Here is a 23,113-nt window from a genome sequence, read left to right on the forward strand (position 1 = left end):
TGGCTCTCTGCTTGCTGCTGGGAAAATGGAAGGCGAGTTACTCCCTACCAGGCACCCTGTGGTTTAGATTATTTTCATGCTTCTTAACAACCTCGGGTTGGGTTAGTTAGTACATACATACAGCAGAGAAGGCCCATTTGTATGAGACATACACATCTCCATTCTTATTAGGTCAAGGGAAAGCGGTGAACTGTGGAAGCTTCATCTTCCTTAGACATTGCAGGAATATGGAAGTGCCACACAGTGATTAATGAAACTCTTCCATCCTTTATGCACTGTTACACAACATGAGGCAAATACCTCACCTTACCCTGCATAGTGAAGAGCTCAGTTTTTACCATCACAAATATAAAGAAGGAACCTCAGAACCTTTGTCTGAAAACAGGCATCTTATTAAAGTAAATAATCGGCTTTAAAACTGCTGGGATGCACTAACACAGTGCTGTGTTTTCTGACCAAACTTATCTGCTGCAGATGACAAAAGCCTTGTTGGGGTTTTGTGAACTGTGAACAGCACTTTGTGGTCTGTAGTGCACTTCAGGTTCATTTCTAAGGAAGATATGTGGTTGGTTTTGATATACAATACCCTCAAATTTCTGAATGTTGACCAGATACAAGCCACCTCTTCCTGTTGAATGCCCTTGTGTTTGTAACCCAAGACTGCTCTGGGAATAAATGTAGTATTGGCAGGAAAGGGCAATTAGGGACCAGGTTTATCACCTTTTTCATTGCAAAACCTATCTGTTTTTTCAGGTTTTTCCTAAGATGCAAGCTGACTTGGTTGGTTGAGTCACTGGAAGTGTAAAACATTTCTTCATGGAGAGTAGGGCAGTATATGGATCAGAGTTACACTAAGCAGAAGTCTCTGTACCTTTAATCAGACCTTAGGAGTAGTCTCGAATTAAAGGGCTACTCAGTTTCAGAACATCTGGTTTTATTTATTTTGTGCATGTAGATTATGCATTTAATTATTTATTTTTCATTGTCCATCACGTTTTACCTTGCAGAACTTGGTACTTGATTTTTGTATCTCTACACTTTTAACAGTCTCAGGCACTTGCTACCTGATGCATTGGCTGGAAATCATCTTTGGAAGCAATACTTTTTACAGCACTAGAGCTCATTTATGACAATTTTAGAATTAAGCATTAGAAGTTTGGCATCAATATAATTTTGTCTTTGATTAATTTTTATCTGAGTAAGGATTGCAAAGATCTTAACCTTTTATCCATATTTAGTTTTGTCTGCTTATCATTTAAGACAGGGATAGAAATCTTTTTCCTCTCATCCTCTCTGACAGTAAGAGTAAGGGCGCTGCATAAAGCTATTGAGAAATTTCTGCAGACTCAAAACAACTTACTGGTTTAAAGTTTTCCTTTTTGCTGCTTCATACAGGAGCCATTTTTAAGAGGTGAGCAATTACCTAAGGCACCCAGAACACAGCTGAGTCCTTCAAGGGTAAAATTAGGTTATAACACTAGTCACTCAGTGTCAAAGCTGTGCCTTACCTTCTGCTTATGTCTCATAACAGCACTTTTGCTCACTCAGGTTTCTTTGCACCACACAGTGTTTTTGCACTCAGACTATGTTAATCACAATTCTGTCTATTTAATTGTGTAATCTGTTGGAGAAAAATAAATCACATGAGAAGAAAATTACATTAAGGCCTTGACCTCAAGTCACTTGTCAGATAAGACTGCTGATGAAGCAATTAGGAGATTTGACCAAAAACTGGTATGGTTAAAGTGGCTAATTTGCCAGCAGAGAATGGGGATGGATTTTCTCCAGTCCTCTGCTAAGCAGAGAGTACAGACATTAAGAGCATTTGAATCCTTTACGTCTCTCTTCTATTCTAAGCCTTCCAGGAGAGCATGAGACTTCTGTGACCTACTGAACTTCTATATTAATACTAATGAATGTATCCAGTGAGCAAGCAACATGCTTTTCAGCCAGCATGGATTTATAGCAGGGCAGCTGGATTCTTACAGCTTTTGACAAGTCATTAATTTCCTTCATCAGTACTACATCAACTCTGATTTATCTATTCTTTATGTGAAATTAGAGACATCTAAATACTATTATATAGGCAGAATTTCAGGAAGGAGGGTTGGTGCATTTTTCTGAGGGATTAGTTGATTTTCTTTTATGATGTCTAGTAAGCCACTAGTTTTCAGGAGCTTTCCCAAATACCACACTGTATCTGGCTATGCTTCTGCCTCACCACTCCCTACTGCATACTCCTGGTTATCCCAGGGAAATGTCAGGGTTTTTCCTTCATGAGCCCATGGATGGGAACAGCATAGAAATGACATGGGAAACATTTCAAAGTTTCTTCAAAACAGATTGCTGCATACTTTGCAAGGGGTATAAAACAGTGATATATATTGATTAAAAAAAAAAAAAAAGCAACAAAACAAGAAATCACAAACCACCTGCAAAACCTAGAGGGGACTTTCACTGTTTACTTCTGTTATTTCATTTTAAATACGTCAATTAGAGGCTACTCTTTTTTCAGTGGAGAATAGTGCTCAAGAGGGTATGCTGCATCTACTTTCAACTGGCTACGAAAGTCTGCTACACCCTCATGATGCAATGAAGGTCCATGCAGAGGAAGGTCATTTACTGAAACCCATGTATCTGCATGTTATACAGCCTTGCACTTGTGCTAGAGCTTGCCAGCTCAGGGTTCATACTAAGTTTACATGGTTGTGCAGTAGCCGCATCTGAAGACAGCTTGTTCAGGGCTGCTTTGGGATCTTTATACTGCAATCTGAAGAACAGAAATATCATGTTAGCCAGCAGCAGCTGGCAACCTTTCCCCTCCTTTCCTTTCACTAAGGCAGATCTTTCAATGCATTGGTATCTTCAGAATCACATTCCCATCTAAGGCCAGGATATAGCCCAAGCAGTTGTGTGTGATTGTTTACTCCAATAAAGCTATTATTTTATCCTTCCTGGTCGGCTTGGTTAACAGACTTTTTCCGATCCAACTCCACAGTTGATATCTCACAAAAATCACAATTATTTAAAGTTGGATCAGTTCTCAGGCAAAATACAAATATTTTTGAGTTTCCACAAGTTTCCTTTTGCAAATTCTTTCAGAAAAAAAAAAAAAGACAGAGAAAAAAGAAAATAAAACAAACCCAACCCTTCTCCCTCAACATCTCAGTACTTGTCCATGCAAGATTTCTCAAACCAGTTATCAGAATTGGTAGCAATTTCTGTTATGCAGGTGATCTGATTGACGAGAGCATTCTTAAAAAATCCCTTAGCTGTAAAAACATACTCAGTAAAATTGAGACAACTTGAAATAAAATATATTTCAATTCTCCTTGCTTCCATGGTAAGCATTCAATTCTCGTTTTAGGAGTTCTGCAAAGGCTTAGCATCAGGGCGATGTCAGTGTTTGACAACATTAAAAAGCTCTGATCCTGTCCATGATATCAAGGGAAGTTTTGATATTCACTGAAGCTATATTCGACCTAATATTATAACCATGCTTATTTCCCAAGGAAGGTTTCTGTTCCTCCTTTTGTTCACATTGCCATTTTTTAATGTAAGAGCATGGCTTTGTTCAGAGCCTGTAGTGTTCTTGTTTGCCTAGTGAAATGTAGTTTAGATATATTTCAGAGTTCTGTAAGGACAAGCATTTTGGTTGGTGTAATCCCTTGAATCCTTTGAAAAAGAAAAGCCAAGAATATAAGCAAAAATAAAGATAGAAATCATAGCTGAATTCCACAGTTCACTCCTAGCCATATTTCTGATATATCTATTTTTAAAAAATATACATTAAATAGTAATACATATTCACCAGATCTGATCTCCTTCTGTTTTGGTCATATCTAAATTAGATTGCAAATATGTTCTGGGATCAGTTATAATAAAGGCAAGTATTATCATTTATGAACTGAACATTTAGTAAACAGCTCTTTTTTTTTTTTTTTCTCTTTCTGTTTTAAACGAAGGCTACTAGTTGCTTAAGATTTTTTTTTTATCCCATATATGTTTTTGTTATGTCAAGTTTTCACTCTTAGTAATGTTCAGGACATGCTCTGCTATCAGAGTGCACTCATTAGCAGTTCTGTAAGTAACTTCTTCAAGTGCCAGATCTGAGGCTGTCTTCTGGACTTCTGATTTGGGTGGAACTCCACATTGATTTTGTTTGGGAGTTTTTCTTGAGTAATTGTTCTCAAAACCTGCTTATAATCATTTTCAGAGCCTTCTGTCAAAGAGTGAAAAGTACACTGGCAATATGAATTTAACAACTACAAGAAGTAGTATATTTGCAAACAGTTCCCACTGGAGGAAAACATTGATCTTTTATACTAATTTTAGTGTTTTCTAATGATAACTATGAAGCTAACAATAGTTTCAAGACATGACATACTACAGACAACCAGTGTCTTCCCTGTCAATTAGTACTTGCACTTCATCACTGAAGTGAATTCAGATATAGTACTTTTTTTTTTTTTTTTTTTTTTAATAAACCAAAGGAAACAATCTCCTAAACCAGTGGAATTTTAAATTAAAAAAAATAATGTTTTTGAAATAGAAAGATTAGCTTGTTACAGGAGGCTAAGTCACAGAAGACAATTACTAGGGATTCGCCTCCTCTAATACCCCCTTGCAAAGATCAAAGTACCCAGAAACAGCATGTATCAGATATTAAACTGCTGCTCCATTTGATCTCCACCAAGGGCCAAGATTCCCTCTATTTTGTATCTAATCTATGTAATGAGATTCTTCATGTAAGTCCTGTGACTAGCAACAACTAATTAGGTCAAATTAACAGCACGTATGCGACTGGATCTATTTTGAGTTTAAACCCTCAAGATGGAGCTACCCTTCTGTTTAAGGTAACAATTGCTGGATGTTCAAAGTACAAAGACAACTTTATGATGTACTGTGTTTACTAAATCCTTTAGTCCTTTAGACCATTGCTCAACTTTAAGACAGATTTCTGGTGGCCTTCAATGCTATATTTATTTTCTCGTCACCTGTGCTCCCCTTTTATCCTAAACAATTTGCATAAACCTGTATAATGCTATTTAGCTTATGCTCCAGTGTTACTATAAATAGATGAACTGGAAATTCAGCTTAGTAAAGTAATTTAATTATTTTCTTGTCTCATTCTTTCTTCCTCTTTACACACTGTGCATATGTTCGTGTGCGTGAAGGTGTGAAAGAGAGACTGTGTACTCAAAAGGAGTTTTAAGGGAAAAGTGTTAGTGTTCTTATTAAAGATTAGAGGACATACAAAATTTTCTGAACTGATGCAAAAGTAGGAGCCTTAAGAAAAACCACAGATATTACAGGATGTGGATGTGTGTGTGTGCTCGTGAATCTGTATGTTTGTAAATTTAGAGAAGGAGAGTCTTTTTCTTTTTTTTTTTTTTAAGACAAAAAAGGGAAACATTTTACATTTTTCCTAATGCGAGGCAAGTTGAGAGTTATGTGGTCAGGTGGTGATGTTACTAACATCTCATACCTTTTTCTTCCTTTGTTTGTTTTGTGTTTTAGTTGACTTGCTAAACAATCTGCTTGTTAGTCAAGGTTACAGTTGAAAACCAGGTTGTTTCTTTGAAAACCTATAGGTGCAATTAAAAATCTCATAGAATATAGACTATGTCTATTTGGAAGGGACTAATAGGAATCATCTCATTTTTTGAAACGAAATTTTATTTAAAAGTAGGTCTGCATGCCTAAAAACTTAATTGCATATTTGGTGCAGCTATTTTTATAGCACCTTAGCAGTTAATCCCTGAGAATGCTTCCCCTCCTCAGTGCTGATAGCACTTTAAAGCACAGACACGCATTACTCTAAGGAGAGCTTATCTTTGTTTTTAACTTCAGACTGAGTACGTACAAGCCTTACTACATCTATTATAGATTGAGTCTTATCCTCTAGTCCGAAATACATCTCACTTCTCTAAACAAGGCTAAGTGCTCTTTTTCTTCTCCTAATCCTGTTTAGCAAGACAACACAGTAGTCTGGGCAGTTAAAATAGTCCAGTTAAGTGAAAGGTCACTGCAAGATTACTGCAAAAGTATCAGGTGATGCTAAAGGGCAAATGTATTTTCTTAAGGATTTCCAAAGGATTGTAGGAAAGGAAAGGCAATACTAACATTAAAATTAAAAAGATCTATAAATACCATTGCAGTGATTAAATCTATGTTTATTTTGTTAGTAGACATTACAGTTTTGTCGAGCACCAGCACACTCTTCTGACCTTGCACCAAATTCACCAAAAGCTGGGGAGACCTTCCCCCTGCTTTAGCCCCAAGTGCTGCTCTGCAGTGCCAGTGATGACTTCTGCCTCATGGTGGCCAGCTCTGCTCATCGCACCACCTAAGAGAAATTCCTCTTATTTCAGTGGAAACATATCTTGCGGGCCTGATTCCAGAGGTTAAGGAAGTCGACTGGATATTTTCCATCAGCTCTGCGTGGTTTTCTGCCAGACTTGTAACTTTTGGGCCTCTATGCTCAAGATAAATGTGTGACTGATGGACCTCTTCAGTGAAATTTACAACAGCCCCTGCAGTCAGCAAGGTGCTTCCAGTCATCATATGCACAACACAGACTTACTCACAAAGCAAATACTGAAGAGAAATGCCCCATTGACTAAGTATTCAAAATTCTCACCTGTAGGTTTTGTTTCTTTTTTCCTCAAGAGCCCCACAGGACCTTCTCCAAGGACCTGGTGGAAAACGATAGCAGCAATAATCCGAAAAGTGATGAAAGCACTTTCTGAGGATGTAGGAAGCTCAAGTACAATCCCTGTCATGCAACAGTATATGCTGGGGGCTGCCCACCTGGAAAGAAGCTTGTCAGAAATGGACCTAGGGCTTCTGGTGGACACCAAGTTGAGCATAAACCAGTTATGTTGTCTTGTGGCAAAGAAGGCTACTGGTATCCTGGGCTTCATTGGGAGAAGTTCTGCCAGCAGATCAAGGGAGGTGATCCTTTCCCTCTGCTCAGCACTGGTGAGGCCACACTTAGAGCACTGTGTCCAGTGGGACTGGAGCATCCCTCCTATGAGGAAAGGCTGAGAGAGCTGGGACTGTTCAGCCTGGAGAACATCAGGAAACACTTTTTTACTCTGAGGGTGACTGAGCACTGGCACAGGTTGCCAAGAGAGGATGTGAAGTTGCCATCCTTAGAGACACAAAAGCCATGTGGACTTGGTCCTGGGTAACTGGCTCTAGATGGCCATGTTTGAGCAGGAGGGTTGGACTAGATGGCCTCTGAAGTTCCCTTCTGATCTCAGCCCTTCTGTGATGCTCCAATTCTGTGATATATGTAGGGAGGGGGCTGCAAACCGCTCTGGTGCAACCCCACTCCAAGTGGCAAGCTGTTTTATGTGCAGGAATTGTGTTCTCCATTTTCTACTTCATGTAAAAAAAAGAAAAATAAAAATCATCCAGCTTGCCAAAGAAAAAGCAGATTGGATGATGCAAAATCTGCCCTATGAAACATGTATAATGATTGCAAAATACAAAAGTATAACTGTATTTTCTAATACACTTGATCCTGCAGGTATTAGATGTATTATATTATAAGTTTCTCATGGGGTTACAGAACAATTGAAGGAACAGTTACTTTAGAGATGCTAGCTGGGCATACCCATGACTTGGGTAAAAGAGAAGATCCTTCAAACTCTGACAAAGCTGGAGTAGTTCTGAGAAAACAGGTGAAAACACCAGATCCCTAGAAAATACACCAAAAGAGATATGGAAACATTATTTTAGCACTCCAGTTTTATGCAGCAGTTCAATGAGAGATTTGAGGAATATAATTTGTGTTTAGGATTTATTTGGTTGCCTAGATCACTCACGGGATCTGACTTAGAGTGTGCAAATTTGTGTGCATGAGCAGAAACAGGTAAACTGTGCACTATCAAGGTGACCTTTTTCACAGTCTTTGAAATATTCTACCTGGAAATGATTCCATAGCATAGCTTTCAAAAGTTACCATGTATAATGATCTCATTTTATAGCCTTTGCCTTTTGCACAGGCCTACTATTTCCTCTTTTAAATATATTGTGATTTATGGAACTTACAGATTCATAATATTATTTCTTCTCCCATTTTTCATCATTCATACAATTAAACAAAACAAAACAAAAAAAAATAAAGGAAATGCAAACATCATGAGACACTATTCACCCATCATAACTGAACAGTATTTGTTGTGGTTCAGTAGTGTTCTTGTGTGTACCTCATGTTATTGTGTCTTTATGATTTCAGTGAAACTCTTCATAAACCCCTTTACATTTAATGTTTCTCTTCATCTTATGCAGTATTTCAGTTACACACAGTAGATGAAATACCCTTCTACAATTTCAGTACTTAAAATGGATCGGCCTGTCTTTTGAATAGATGTTTCAAAACCTATTTATCATCAAGAGGAACTTTTTTTAACCTGAGTTTTGTGCATACATTTATGGTAATGAATACAAGCTATTATGCCTGTCATAATACAAAGCATTTCAGCTGGTATTATTTTCATAAATATTTAAAAGCTGGCACACCTACAGCATAGGCTAGGGGTATTTTAGTAGAATCTTTTAAAAAAGGGGAAAAGCTATGTGATCTTCATCTAGATGAACTTGGTTAAAATAGCAGTGAAGATGAGACACTTGGGCTTTATTTTGAGATAGCAGGTTAAACTCAGGTGTAGAGATAATTAGAATAAAAACATAAGACATCTTTTCTTCACTGCTTTTTTAACATAATTTGACTAGAACAGCTTAGTCACTTCTAGTTTGGAACAAGTTTTTCTCATACAGTGTAAACACAGCTTATGTGAGGATACATACATACCTCATCTCCTAGGAGACTGCAACTAAGGTGCAGTTTTGGACATGGCTTTGATCATCTTGATCTAGTGAAAGATGTTCCTGCCCATTCAGGGGGATAGATGATCTCTGAAGGTCCCTTCCAACCCAAACTATTCTATGATTTTGTGATTCTATGTTACAGATTATGATTCTAATAAGCAAAGAAAATACCAGATTCTGTACCCTGTATCCAAGGGTGAGAACAACAGAACAACCTGGAATACTGAACCATGCAGAATCGTGTATAGGGAAACATAAAATATCTATAGAAACACTAAGTCAAGTAGATTGCTCCAAAAGGACTTCATTTTCTATTTGTCCAAAAGTAGTGTTCAGTATTAGACCTTACTCTTCCTTTTTTTTTCTTGTATTTGTAAACTTCAAGCTGGCTAGATTCATTGCTAAATATAATTTTTCCTCAGACAAAAATAGAGAACATGATTTGAGGAGCTTTTCAATTACCTTTTTAGGTGTCTCCATTTATTGAACACCCAACTCCATGTAGCCTTGGACAGGAACTGAATAACTGTTTTTTATTACAATGATATAACATGTCAATAAATGGAGCAAAGTCATTTTTTCTACTTTTCCAATTGCTTTGGTATCATTGCTGTCTCCTGTAGGGAACTAGAAGAGTCTGTTGGGAGCTTTTGCCAGAGGAACAACCTTATGTGTATTTGCTGTGGTTGCTAAATGGCATTGTGCTTATCATTTGTGAATCACTGAAGCTTGCATCTGTTTCTTGTAGCTGGGTTTTGGGCCTAAAGGCTTATTTTAATGGCCCATTAAACCCCCACCTGGCTATTTTGTTGCTTACACTAATGTATTTATGCATTCATTTGTAGATTTCCTACGGCAGCTAAAAGCATATAGTCCTTTCCGTGATCTACTTTAAGGCACTGCGACTGTTACCCATTTAAAATACACCAAGGACTCAATGGCAATAAGCAACTAGTTCAAGGCAGTGAAATGGTAGAATTCGTCTTCGTCCTTTTCTTCTAAAACTAATTAAATTTAAGGATAACAAAAAGCCATACTTTCTTAGGAATGATGTGAAGTACAAAATGCAGCAATAGTTCACTTTATTTTTTCAGTCTTGGAAAAAAAAGGACTTAGAATGTTGTTCACTCATACAAAAATGTTAGCATTAAACTATGGCATTACTATATTATCCTTTAGGGTTAAGTACGTGTACTTCAGTAATACCAAAGATAATACCATATAATCAGAATCGTAGAATGGTTTGGGTTGAAAGGGACCTTTAAAGGTCATCTAGTTCACCTCCCCTGCAATAAACCAGGACATCATTAGATCAGGCTGCTCACAGTCTTCTTTTTTTTTTTTTTTTAATCTTAGAAGTTGGCTGTTCCACTGGAGATCAGCATTTCAGCAGCTTTTAAACTGAGAGAGTGTCAGTACTGGTTCGATAACTACATGGGCAGAAATGGTTGACCATAAATCCCCATCTCTGATGCTTATATCTGTTGGTCTGCCATTTTTGTACAGAAAAACATACATGCAAAGATCTAATTATCTTTAGAGAGATGAGCAAGGTCCTCATCCTTTAAACAACATGCAACTTGCTCAGAAACTATGAAGACTTCTCAATGTCAAATTTGGTAATACTAGCCAAACAAAACCTAACACAGCCTTAAATTCAGGTTAGAAACATTCTTGAAGGCGCAGGCACAAGACGTGCAGAATTTATGCAAAATTTGAATTTTCATTAAGTTTTAAAGAAATCAGGAAGAACACAAACTTAGAAATTCAGTGTTTTAGAAAGGTTTTGGATCAGATCTAAAGAAACCATTAGGCTGATATTAATACCTTCTCAAGTGAATCACCGAATCACAGAATGTGAGGAATTGGAAGGGACCTCGAAAGATCATCCAGTCCAATCCCCCTGCCAGAACAGGAACAGGTGAGGCTACACAGGAAGACGTCCAGGCGGGTTTTGAATGTCTCCAGAGAAGAAGACTCCACAACCTCCCAGGGCAGCCTGTTCCAGTGCTCTGTTACGTTCAGTGAGAAGAAGTTTCTTCTCATATTTAAGTGGAATCTCTTGTGTTGCAGTTTGCACCCATTGCCCCTTGTCCTACCATTGGATGTCACTGACAAGAGCCTGGCTCCATCCTCGTGACACTCACCCTGTATATATTTATAAACATTAATGAGGTCACCCCTCAGTCTCCTCCAAACTAAAGAGACCCAGCTCCCTCAGCCTTTCCTCATAAGGGAGATGCTCCACTCCCTTCATCATCTTTGTGGCTCTGTGCTGGACTCTCTCCAGCAGTTCCCTGTCCTTCTTGAACTGAGGGGCCCAGAACTGGACACAATATTCCAGATGTGGTCTCACCAGGGCAGAGTAGAGGGGGAGGAGAACCTCTCTTGACCTAAATCTTGAACGTCAGAAGAAAACTGCCTAGGAAGTTAACCAGAAGGTTTCAGCATTAAGGGAGAACATATGTACAGTCTAGGAAGTTTTCAAATGTATGAAAAGCACAGTAAACAACTGGAAATAATTGAAAAAAAAACTCTCAGTTGGGAGAACAATTGGTTTGAAAGTGAAGGCAGGAAAAAATACTGCTGAAAACAAAGAAATTTTAAAGAAAAAAAATATGCTTGCTTTGTAAAAAATATATGAAACCATTGAAGAACAATCAAGGAGAGGTCACTGGTCACTTTCAGTAATTAACTGATCTCTCATCAGATTTTAATTTGGAAACAGAAAGATTACACCTACACATATGAGAGGCTTAGCATGCATCAAAAGACCTACCCACAATGAAGAAACTCATAGGATATAGTTGGGAGAGAGGTGATTCTGGAAAAAAAAACAGCCCCATTATAATCCAAAAATATTGTATACATTGACTGGAGGAAACTATTTGTGCAGTGTGCTGATACTCTGTACGCAGCAGAGTTGTTGCAATTCTTTATCACAGACAAAAACAGCTCATTATGCTCTTTTTTTCCATTCTGGTAGATGAAATTCCAAGGACAAATACACAGGCTTTTGGAAGCATTTGTATATATATGGAACCAAAATTTTCAAACAGTTCCATCACTGAAAGTATTTTGATGACATCTTTTGGTTTTAACTAAAGCAGACTTCTGCTAGATGAAGAGTATTATAGCATTCAGGAATAACTGCTGGACCCTAGATGGTGGAATTTGAAGAAACAGGGAGAAAAAGGTCTATTTTGTCCCAAATTCCCAGTCATGATGCTTGCATTTCTTGCAAGGATGTAAATAAAGATTTCTTTAGAAAAGACACAAATCTCCACACAATCATCACCTATGAGATACAAAAATCTGTTTGATGTTACATAAAGTATATCTTGGGCCTTCTATTTACAACCCCCGGAAAAGAAACCTAGATTTTGGTTGCTCTATTACCTTCACATTCAGAACTGACTTCATTTTGATACAGGGGCTAACTTGGCCAAAGTCATAGAGCTGAGTCATCTCCACTGACTGAATTCCTGTTGATAACCACTTGTACCTCATAACGAGGTTTTCTTGTCTAAATTTCAAACAGCTTGAATCTTCCACCACACCTCCTTACTGACTCAAGAAAAAGACAAGCAGCATGCTCAGGTCTCAAAGTTCACGTACCGATAGAAGCAAAGACATTTTCACTTTCAAAATCTCCTTGATATGCTAAATCATCATTTGGCAATGGTGGCTAAATAGCTGGTGCATATTGGCACTTTTTCTTCTTTTCCCCTCCTACAGACCATGCATATTGTGAATATGATGGCAGCACAGTCATAGAAACAGGTATTACCAATTGATATTTCACAAGTGAATGTGTGCATTATTCCTTTAAAAATTGTTTGGTTTGGACTTTGAACAAGTAGAGAACACTGACACTGCAAAGGTAGCAAATCTGGAAAACAACCAGGAAAGGTGTAATGAATATCCAAAAAGATTTGGCCATATTTGTTAAAAGAAGTAAACAAGCTAAACGTGTGATAAAGTAATTTAACTTTTCCAATTAGTAATGCAAAACCAACTTTACTGCATATTATCTAAGGCAACTGTGTTTCAAAAAGGCATTTATTTCAGGAAAAAACACAAAAGATGGAAGTTAGCAGATATAAATCACAATTAAGTGCATTAAGTTTTCACTGAATTTGAGGTGGTGGAAGCTGTGTGTGGCCTCAGTGATACCATTTTTCTTTGCAGGATGTTGTCCCATAAAAGAATAGACTGTAAAGAAAAAAAAAGAAAAGATAAAAATCAGCAACATGCTGTTTGTGTTATAGCTGGTAAATCAATGCTCCAGAGCCTAATGGCAGCAGGCAGGGTCTATAAATCTTGTCACATATAATGAAAAGCAGGACTATAAAGACAGATGTGAACAACTGGTTAGAGTAGGCTTAGGTCATACATACTTTAATGTACTTCAAATAATGCTATCTAAATGTTGTTCCAAGAATATTTCCAGCTTAAGTTGCCTGTTATCAGTTTGCAATAGGTAATACATGTCTAAAAGGACATTCAGTTAAAAAACGGTTTTGTAAAAAAAAAAAAAAGAGAGAGAGAGAAGAAGAAAAAGGGATTTCAGACAACCTACCTTCCTATTTTTCCATGTCTGTACTGTTTAGAGTCAAGTCCTGATGGTAAAATGGATGAAAAACATGGACTGGAATGACTGAGTAAGCAAGAGTTAGCATTTGCCATATAAATTGACACTGAATAATATCTTCAAGTAAAGTCTAGTTTCATTGCAGTCAATTGATATGTGACTGAGGAAAGATTTAGTGAATATGGTCTTTTTCATACACTGAAGAAACAGAACTACAGGTAATTAAAAAAGCACAGCAGTTTTCAGTAAGATTGCCAATACCACTACTTCGCTCTTTATTCTTATAATAGAATAATTTCTTATTCTTACTTTCTTCCTTATAAACTTTTCTTAAGAAGACAGGGCCAAACTGGAATATATCTTATACAGTGTTTTGAAAAGTAAACCAATCTCCACCTCTGATGGATAAACTAAGACACTGGGAGGGGTTGACTTGCACAATAGCAACTACTAAATCCTGGAAAACCTGTGAATAAAAGAAGTCTTGCAATCTTGTCCCCCAAGTAACCTGACACAGGGAAAGCCTTTATTTCATGTATACCAAGGAAATAATTTACTTCAGTTCAAGTTTTAGAGGCATGAACAGGATTTTTTAGCTTCATCTGTGATTTCACAGGTAGCGGCTGGCCATTGCCTCATTTTTCTTTGCACTCCTGCAATAGAAAAAACTTTACAGTTCCAAACTGCTGCAACATCCTCTTACCCCTGTATCTCAGCTTGCATATCTCATTCAGTGTCACTTTCCTGGTTTCAAAAAATGCATCCTATTCCTTTTAATTCATATGCACCCATACCTTTCCCAGAAGTAGCCATCTAGAAACTATTTAGGCGAGGCAATACAAGGAAAGGGGTATAGATCTATGCTGGGATGTATCACAGGCAAGTAGAATAATGTGCAACATGATTTATGCAACTTTTACTGTGTGTTTTCACAAATGTACTATGAGCTATTCAGTGAAAGGCAGAAAAAATTAGAGTCCATTAATCTTTGGACACTTGTTTGACTCTGATATAATGACAATTCTTAAAATGCACTCACTGATATTTTTTTATCAGCAACAAAGAGGTGGTTTAGCTTGGCCTTTTGTACATTCACACAATTACATGAAAACTATTATAGGGATGCGTGTATGCCTGTTACTCTAGTTCATCTCCAAAAATTTAGACAACAAAGCAGCCTCTTTTCAAAACAGCAGCTTTCTTTCCTTTGGCACAAATGTCATTATGCTATTGTTTTATCTCTAATTGGGTGGATCACTTAATTAAGAGCTGACATATTGGTTGGATTATTCTTTATGAATTTCTCAGAATTTAAAAGGCTGACAGCTTCATATTCAGGACTGCTGGCAAAGGCAACGAAGAGGCCAATGTTTGTTCCCCTCTAAAATTTTTTCCTCCTCTCTTTATGATGCTTTTTAAGAACAACCTTGTTCAGCAATCCCCCAAGACTTTTTTTAATTCCTTCTTCCTTTCCTTCCTCCTACACATATTGGTTAGTGAACTAGAGAATGAAGTACTCTTTCCTCTGCTCACAACTGTTTACCTTTGACAGTGCTTTGAAGGTTTGTCTGCTCTGGGTACAACAGCTAGACTGTTGTGCTGGTCTTGCTGAAAACAAGGAGAGTTCTGCCATTTGCCAAGATACCACAATTTTGGATCCAGACTCTTTTCCTTAGAAACTGCCCTTAATTTTGTCCTAAGGCCAAACTAGAAAGAAGGTCTTAATTGGCTGAGATGTTAACACGTAATAAGCTAACCAAATGAGACTTCATTAAGCCTGAACCCCAAATATGCTAAACCTGAATCTGTTTGACAAAGTAGTAACATTACAACCAGGAGCAAGCTTTGCTGCCAGAAGACAATAGACTAACTTGCTCACAGTATTGGAAGTAATTTGCCAAGCTGCAGATCCTGGGGTTACAGCAGAGACAGCAAAAGTTACATGGCAATGGCCATTTTGACTTACTGACAACTACATCTTTCATACATTTGCCCTGGCTGGCACATATCTGTGTTAAAAATCTGGCACAGCCTCTCCTTTACAGTTTTTAAACAGAGTCAATAAAAGTGAAATATGTTCAGAATGTTATGATCTCTATAATTTTAATAGTTTATCTTGTAGGAAAGCAAGCAAATGAACCTTTAAAATGAGTCAATGACATCAGAAAAGAGCCAAATTATTGCAGTTTTAGTGTGCATATCAAAACAGCTATACTTGTTTGTCTCTTCATTTTCATTAATAAAAAATGCAGCTTCTGAATCTTAAAAAGGTTCCCATTTTGCCCACCCAATCTCTTCAGAGCAGAGAAAAACATATTGTCTCACCTCTGGGTTATTTAAATACAGTCTGGAGCAACAGTGGAAGACTCTGCACAAGTTTTCAGTTAACAACATACTGACATAACTACAGCTGTCAGTAGCGTCCCTAACAAAATGGAGCTACACCACTTCATTTGATGATGATGAGTTAACCACTAGGTTGGAAGAGACCAATAAAATTCCTACAGTTCATCTCTAAAAAGGATCAGAAAATCACAAGGCAACAAGTAAAAAAATTTATAAGTTCTCTTCTAATGGTAACTGATACCCTCCTTCCACAACAGATTCACAGTGGCTTCTTGTTCTTTCAGTCTCATATGAGCTGAAGAGTATTTGATTTCCTATCCCTCGAGGTGGTGAGGCGTATGAAGTTCCTTTGGGAAATTCCATGACTTTGGGAGACAGAGCAGTTGGCATTAAAAAAAAAAAAAAAAAAAAAGACTGGGAGTTGCAGTTGCCCCAATGCTTTTCTCTATATCCTTCTGGTTATTTTTTTAGTTAAAATCCTTTCTATGTTCAGAGTATGGATAATTTCTCAAGTGGGCTGTACCTCTAGCCTTACATACATAGACTGTGCCTATGCTTTTCTCGCGTGCTGTATATACAGGTCTAAACACAGAAGCCTGTGGGCAGGTTCTATGGAAGTGCCTGAAGACATCTAAGGCCAAAGTTTGCTCAGGCTGCAGGGTTGCTGCTGTAGATCTTAGAAAATAATTGCTGCAATGTAGTTTGAGCTCAGGCATCCACAAATCCAGCACAGGTTGGAAACAGGCTGAGTAACCAAACATGGGTAACTTCTCTGCTCATGGAACTAAAGGCTTCTGGTCAGTCTCATATTACTTACTTACATCTAGCTTTCCAGAGCTTTCCTGCTTACTCTGTTATCCCATCTAAAAGTGTATCTTCTATTTTTCTCGATCAACTCCTTTGGTGTTGTTCTCCCCTAATACCTCCATCTGTTTTACTGCTTGTTCTCCATTACGATCCAGGGACAGAATTTTGTTAGAATATTTATCATCATTACAAGTAGTGGGTATTTTGTAAATGTCTCCATTTGTTTGAAGTTTTATTTTGTCCTGGACATAAGGCCACATGCTCGCTTTATTTCTAAGGACATAAACAACTTGCCTCTTGTTGGGTAATAGAACAGATGTCATTTGCCCACATACTGATTAGCAGCAGTCATCACATTCTGCAGAATCAACGGCACTATGAGATCTCTTTGCCCTCGGACTTTATTCTTCACAGCACAGGTACAGGTTAGGGGGTTATATGTTGGGGGTTGTTTCCTCAGTGGTGGGGGGGTGGTGGGTGGAGCATATGTGTGTGTTTGATTTGGATTTGTCCTGGAGCACTACAGATTTGCATTTCGTGATGACTACCACATGATGACTTGCAGCATCAAGGCTGCTGAGGTTGTCTTCACTGGCATAGCAGAGAGATGAAACCTAGATTAAAATAGTATCTGTAACGAATGTCACACGGCTATCAAGAATACAGTTTGCACCTTGATTGTAGACAACAGAAATCAATGTGGCTACAAAGGGAGGAATTTGGTCCAGTGTTTATTATGGTCAGAGGTACCAGAGTGGAAGCTACATCAACTCAATTTGTCTCAAACACACAGTCAGGAGTCAAGAGTATGCATTTGAGAATAGTGGAAGCACTAAGGAGCTAGACTTATCAGCAGTCAGAGATTTCCTCAAGTGCTCACTTGGTTACACTCTGGTGTAACACTCTGCTTAAGCTTCAGAAACACTCTGTTCACACTCAACATGCTTGGAGTGAGTTTATGGAAAGGGTGGCATTTTTACTTGAAAAAGAAAAAGAAAAAGAAAAAGAAAAAGAAAAAGAAAAAGAAAAAGAAAAAGAAAAAGAAAAAGAAAAAGAAAAAGAAAAAGAAAAAGAAAAAGAAAAAGAAAAAGAAAAAGAAAAAGAAAAAGAAAAGAAAAAGAAAAAGAAAAAGAAAATATTGGCTTTGACAAAAAATAAAAGTACTAGGAAAGGTTTCAATCTAATTTCCTAGTCAAGATACCATATAATCCTTATTTTTTCACATGCATGCTACTTAAGGTAACAGGCTATTACATAGAAAATGTGCAGCAGTGTGCCTGTACTGTAAGTTTCACAGTATGAAGAATGTTTTGTCTTCTGACAAGAGCCAGGGAGACAGTAATGTACCTGGATCAAACAGTGTAAAGTGATATATGACACAGGATAGGGAATCCCAGTCTTTCTCATACTATCTCTGGAGAGTTAGAAAAAAATGAAAAAATTAGAAAGTAAGGGGAGCATTTCACTTACCAATTAATAATGATAGAAGAAATAGTTATTAAACCCAAGGATGAGGATGATCCCAAATGAAAGCATGGTTAGGGCAGAGCATCAAAACACCGAGGGAAAGCCTGGCTCCCAGTTTAAGAAAGAGAGTGAAAGAAGTTGAAGGAAGGGTTTGAAGAAGTTTAGCTCTGAGGTTTCGTTTTAGGGATAGGCTGTTAAAAAGTATGAAATGTTTTGCTAGTAAACAAACAATGTCATACATAAACTGCACGGAAGTCGTTGGCCAGAATAGAAACTCAGACAACTTCTGTGTTGCTGAGAATTTCCCCAGAAGTTTCACTTACTTGCAAAGTTTCCCTCTGCACAAATTCCCCAGCTCTTAAAAGCAGACTTTCCATGTCATATCATCTGATTCTCCACGATTCATGTTCCTTCTACAATGCTCAAATTTGGAGAAACAACATGCCATTTTTAATTGGCTTTGGAGTTACACCTGGTGTAGGCCAACACATAGAATCATCAAGAAAGATTTGGCTCCTCCACATCCCATCCATTCCCCTCGGATACAGGTCTTGCATCCTTGTTTTTAGCATATGCTTCAGTAGAAGCAAAAAAATAACCAGTCTAGTTCATTGACATTCTAATCTACTATGACAGCACAAGCCAAGCAGACATTGGCAATACCTATTCACTCAGAGAGGAAAGAAGAGAGGAAGAGAATTTAAGAAGGAAAATTCTGTATAGCACAGTATTAAGTACTTCTCTTTCTTTTTCCACAACATAGTCAATAGAGTTGACATATTACTAAAATGTGTTTTCTTTTGAATACTAAACACCTTTCTCTCAATCTCTGGCCTGGAAAACAGGGTTCATTATATGCAAAGCATCTTTCCAGTGACTGGAACCTGAATAATGCATTCCAGCGTGCCTGTTTGATGCAGGGAAGACTGTCATGAGTGACTCACATGAAGGAATCCACTGGGACCCTGCCAGCACTACAGGCTACAGTTAGTCCACATTAACCCCTTATTAGCTTCATTTTACAGGCTGGCTACATGTCGTACTACAGAGCAGTACAATCTGCTAATAAAATGTATCTAGGAGGAATCTGCTTAAAAACCACACATTATATATAGTTCCAGGAAAGAGTGGACTAAAAGCTATCTGCTTCTCCCTGATTCATCTGCTTTAAAGCTGAAATAACAGAAAATAGGCTGAAAATTGTTTTTGCTGACTCTGTTGGATTAATAGAAGTAAATTCCCTAAACAGCAGGAATAAACCCTCTTCTGTGTTGTACTCTGTGCCATGCAGTATGAACAGTATGGTGGGGAAGAGAGCATAATCTTTGAATCCCAGCCCAGGCTGCCAGGATAAGTTTGAACTGATAATCTCATATAAATTAGAGCTTTGTATATATTTCAGTTTAGAGAGAAGACTAAGATAATTCAAACCAGAAAACAGGAGCCTCCAGGCAGTCAGAGATGTGATCCCTTCTTTACTGTACACACAAACTGCCCTGGTTTTGTTTAAAACAAGACCAGATCTCTTTTAATGAATTTTCCTTTCAGCTAAGTTCTTCTAAGTAGCTGCACTTTTCTGAATTTGGCTGCATGTTTTTCAGACACTGTTTGCTCTGGAGCTGCTAATGGTAGCAATGGTGTGCAAAAGAGGCCCAGGTTTAGACTTATTGCTATGGCAGCCAAGGTTACTGTAAATTTTGCACATCCTGTAAGTGAGAGGGGCGTATTTGCAAGGAGGGGCAGACAGAACATGCGACTAAAATTGACCAACTAAGTATTCCATCCATACACGTCATACACCCTATAAAAGTGGGAGATCATGAGGGTCTTGCTCTCTTTGAACATGGCCGGCATCTGAAGAGGACCCTGACTGTCGTGCCTGTGATCCAAGGCCTGGTTCCAGACCCTGCATCTCTGAATCCAGTTCCAGTTTACTGTGGAGTCCAGCCCAGGACTTTCGGGTGCCCACCCTGCAACCACTGGAGCAACGCTGGGCAATGCTGCGCTACCCTAGGAAATTCAAGATTGGTTTTGTGTATTTTTTTCTCTATTTACTAGTAGCATTAGTAAAGCATTTTTAACTTTACCAACTTGCAAGTCTCTCTCCCTTTTCTTTCTTTTGCCTTTCCTAGTGGGGAGGGCGGAGGGTTAACAGAGAGCATCTGCCACGTTTTATTGTTGTCCTGCAGTAAATGGTGACACAAACCTACACTGAGCATTTGCGTGTGCGCAAAGCATGCCACAGATGCTCTTGTTTGACAGCATGGTGTGGAATGATGTCACAGACCTGAACAAAGTTTGATAAACCATAAATATATATACATCTTGTATATGTATCAAAACTTCTCTTTGTTTCACAGGGGGTTTAAGTACAGTTTCAGTGACATGATTACTTTTTAAAAGCTTTCTTTTTGCATTATTTTACCTTTTTACAGTACCAGACCATGTTCAGACAGGACAGCACTTTTCCTTTTTTTCTGTGCTAATCTGACAGTGCAGTGCAGTGTGGTAGAGTAATCGAGAAAATAGACTTAGAACTAAAGGTGAAAGAACCAAGAATTCCTGTTGTTCTTGAAGTCAATATGCACATGAAATCATGTCATCAACATTTTCACATATCAAATCATGACAAACCTCAAGCAAATTTGTTACCTTCACCTTGATCAGTAACTAAAGCCTCATCAATCAAGTATTTACCCTTGGGTACAACTTTAATGACAGTATCACACGCTTGCATTTGTGTGTAATATCAGCATGTTGGATCTTCAGTAGCATCTAATTATTGCTACTAGTAATACTAGAGATAGTCCACCATGTGAGGCATAGAAATACAGTTGAAATTGGTAGCTGAAGAGCTGTAAAGAGACAAAATTTATCAGTGGTTTATAAAGATTATAGTTGGCTATCACTATAACTATTTCATTTGCCATCTTGCATCCCGTTCAAGTGTGGGTACACATTTGACACTTCCATTTGGCCTGTTTTTAAATTCATCAGAATATGCTTAATTTTTTTCTTTTTTTTTTTTTTTTTTTTTTTAGAATGGCTTTGGAAACGAGGCATCTGTATTCACTGCCTCATTCATCTGCCTGTGTGCCCACAACCTGTAGTAATTTTGGACCATTTAACCATTTATCTTCATCTCGGTTAAAAGACTGAAATCTATTAACTTTTTATAGCTTTGTGGAAACAGGTCCCTCACGGCAAGAGATACAGCTTATATAAAAGGTTTGACTGAGGAAAAAAACCTCAATGTAACTCACATTTTAGTAGACATCAAAAAATATACAAAAGAGAGAAGAAACTCAGGTAACATTCACCCCTTCCTTGGTACACAAGCTTCATTATTGCTTGCAGATGTGCTCAGAGTAAGCACTTTGTTCAGAATTTATAATTGAAATGCTTTATTAAAGTCTTCCTGTACTTTTATTAACAAAATAGCTGTAAGAATTAAATCAGGCTTCTTTTGCTCTCTACAGCTACCTGAAAGGATGTTGTAGCATGAAGGGTGTTAGTCTCTTGTCCCAAGTAACAGGTGATAGGACAAGAAGAAATGGCTTTAAGTTGTGCCAGGAGAGGTTAGATTGGATATTAGGAATCTTTTTTTGTAGAAAGGGTTTTCAAGCTCTGGAACAGGCCGTCCAGGGAAATGGTGGAGTCACCATCTATGGAGGTGTTTAAAAGACGTGTAGATGAGGCTCTTTGGGGCATGGTTTAGTGCCAGTGTTAGGTTAATGGTTGGACTCAATGATCTTGAGGGTGTCTTCCAAGCAAAATGATTCTGTGATTCTTTGACGAGACCTGTTTTCCATAAATTTATGTTGCTGGTTGCAGCTACAGTATGATCTCTTAATTCTTTATCAAGTGACTCCCATATCTGCTTTTCCACTGCTTTGCCTAACTTGGTGACAAGCTTTTATTTGCTGTATCATTTGCCTGCCCTTTTTTTTAGGATAACCACAGAATCTCTTTTCCAGTCTTTTAGAATTTACCAATTATTTTAAGATTTATAAATGTATTAAAGTATTTCCTCAAGAGGCCACAAAGCTGCTCAGCCAAGTCACATGAAAGTCTGAGGAACAAGCTACCCATCATTACCAAATGACCATCTTGGTCAGGCATTTTTTCTCTTTTTGGGATGCCCATTTTATCCCTTCCTGAATTGCAGGTGCATCACAATAATGTATGTCATCCTTACAGGACAAAAATATATTGTCCTGCTCATTTCAAACAGATATCTCTGTTTTCTTCAACACTGGACCATGGCTGATAAAGAAATTTCCGTTGTTCATAAGACTTCAAATAAATATTCTCCCCCAAATAATTGTCAGCTGTTTATGGTAGTACAATCAGTACTACCAACCATTAACTTTTTCCCCCTTCTGCCTCCACTCTTCATACACCCTTATCAAATTTTCTTCCAGAACAGTCCCATTCCCAAAAAAGGTCTCTACCTTGATGCTTTCAAGATACTTTAAGGAAGACACTCCCCACTTTCTTTGTGTTCTTGGCAGGTTATTCATAGTCTGCCTCTGATCCAAACTAAAATGCTGCATTTCCTGGAAGGATATTCTGAAGGGGTCTGGTGTTTCAGGTGAGGACTACCAAACTTACTGCAAATTCTTCAGCCCTCTCAGTCAACCTTTTACAGTAGGGGGCTGAGCTCAAGAAAACACATTTCTAATACTGACTTACGTACAATGGGTTGAAGCTCAGCGTGAAACTTTTGCATAGTGCTAACTTGACTGTACCAATCTGAAAACATGTTCCTTGTGTTTACTTGTACTTTAAGAGCATGCTGCTACCATATGTGTAAGAGCACAATCTGTTCCTGAAGGCAGTTTCTTATTTTTAAATTTTTATCCAAATTTACTCAACTACTGCTAGTACAGAATTAAAGAAAACATCCATACATAGAAAAGTGCACAGTAACTGCTTTCTGCTTGCCCTCTCCAAAGCCCAGCTCTTGCTTTTTTAGTACAGAAAGAAAAGTCTGTGATATTTTCTGCAGCAGAAGAGAAAATATGAGGAGCTCAGTCACAACTACCTGTTACTTAC

Source organism: Streptopelia decaocto (genome assembly GCF_964273445.1).
Source record: "Streptopelia decaocto genome assembly, chromosome: 2".
NCBI classification, from domain to species: Eukaryota; Metazoa; Chordata; class Aves; order Columbiformes; family Columbidae; genus Streptopelia; species Streptopelia decaocto.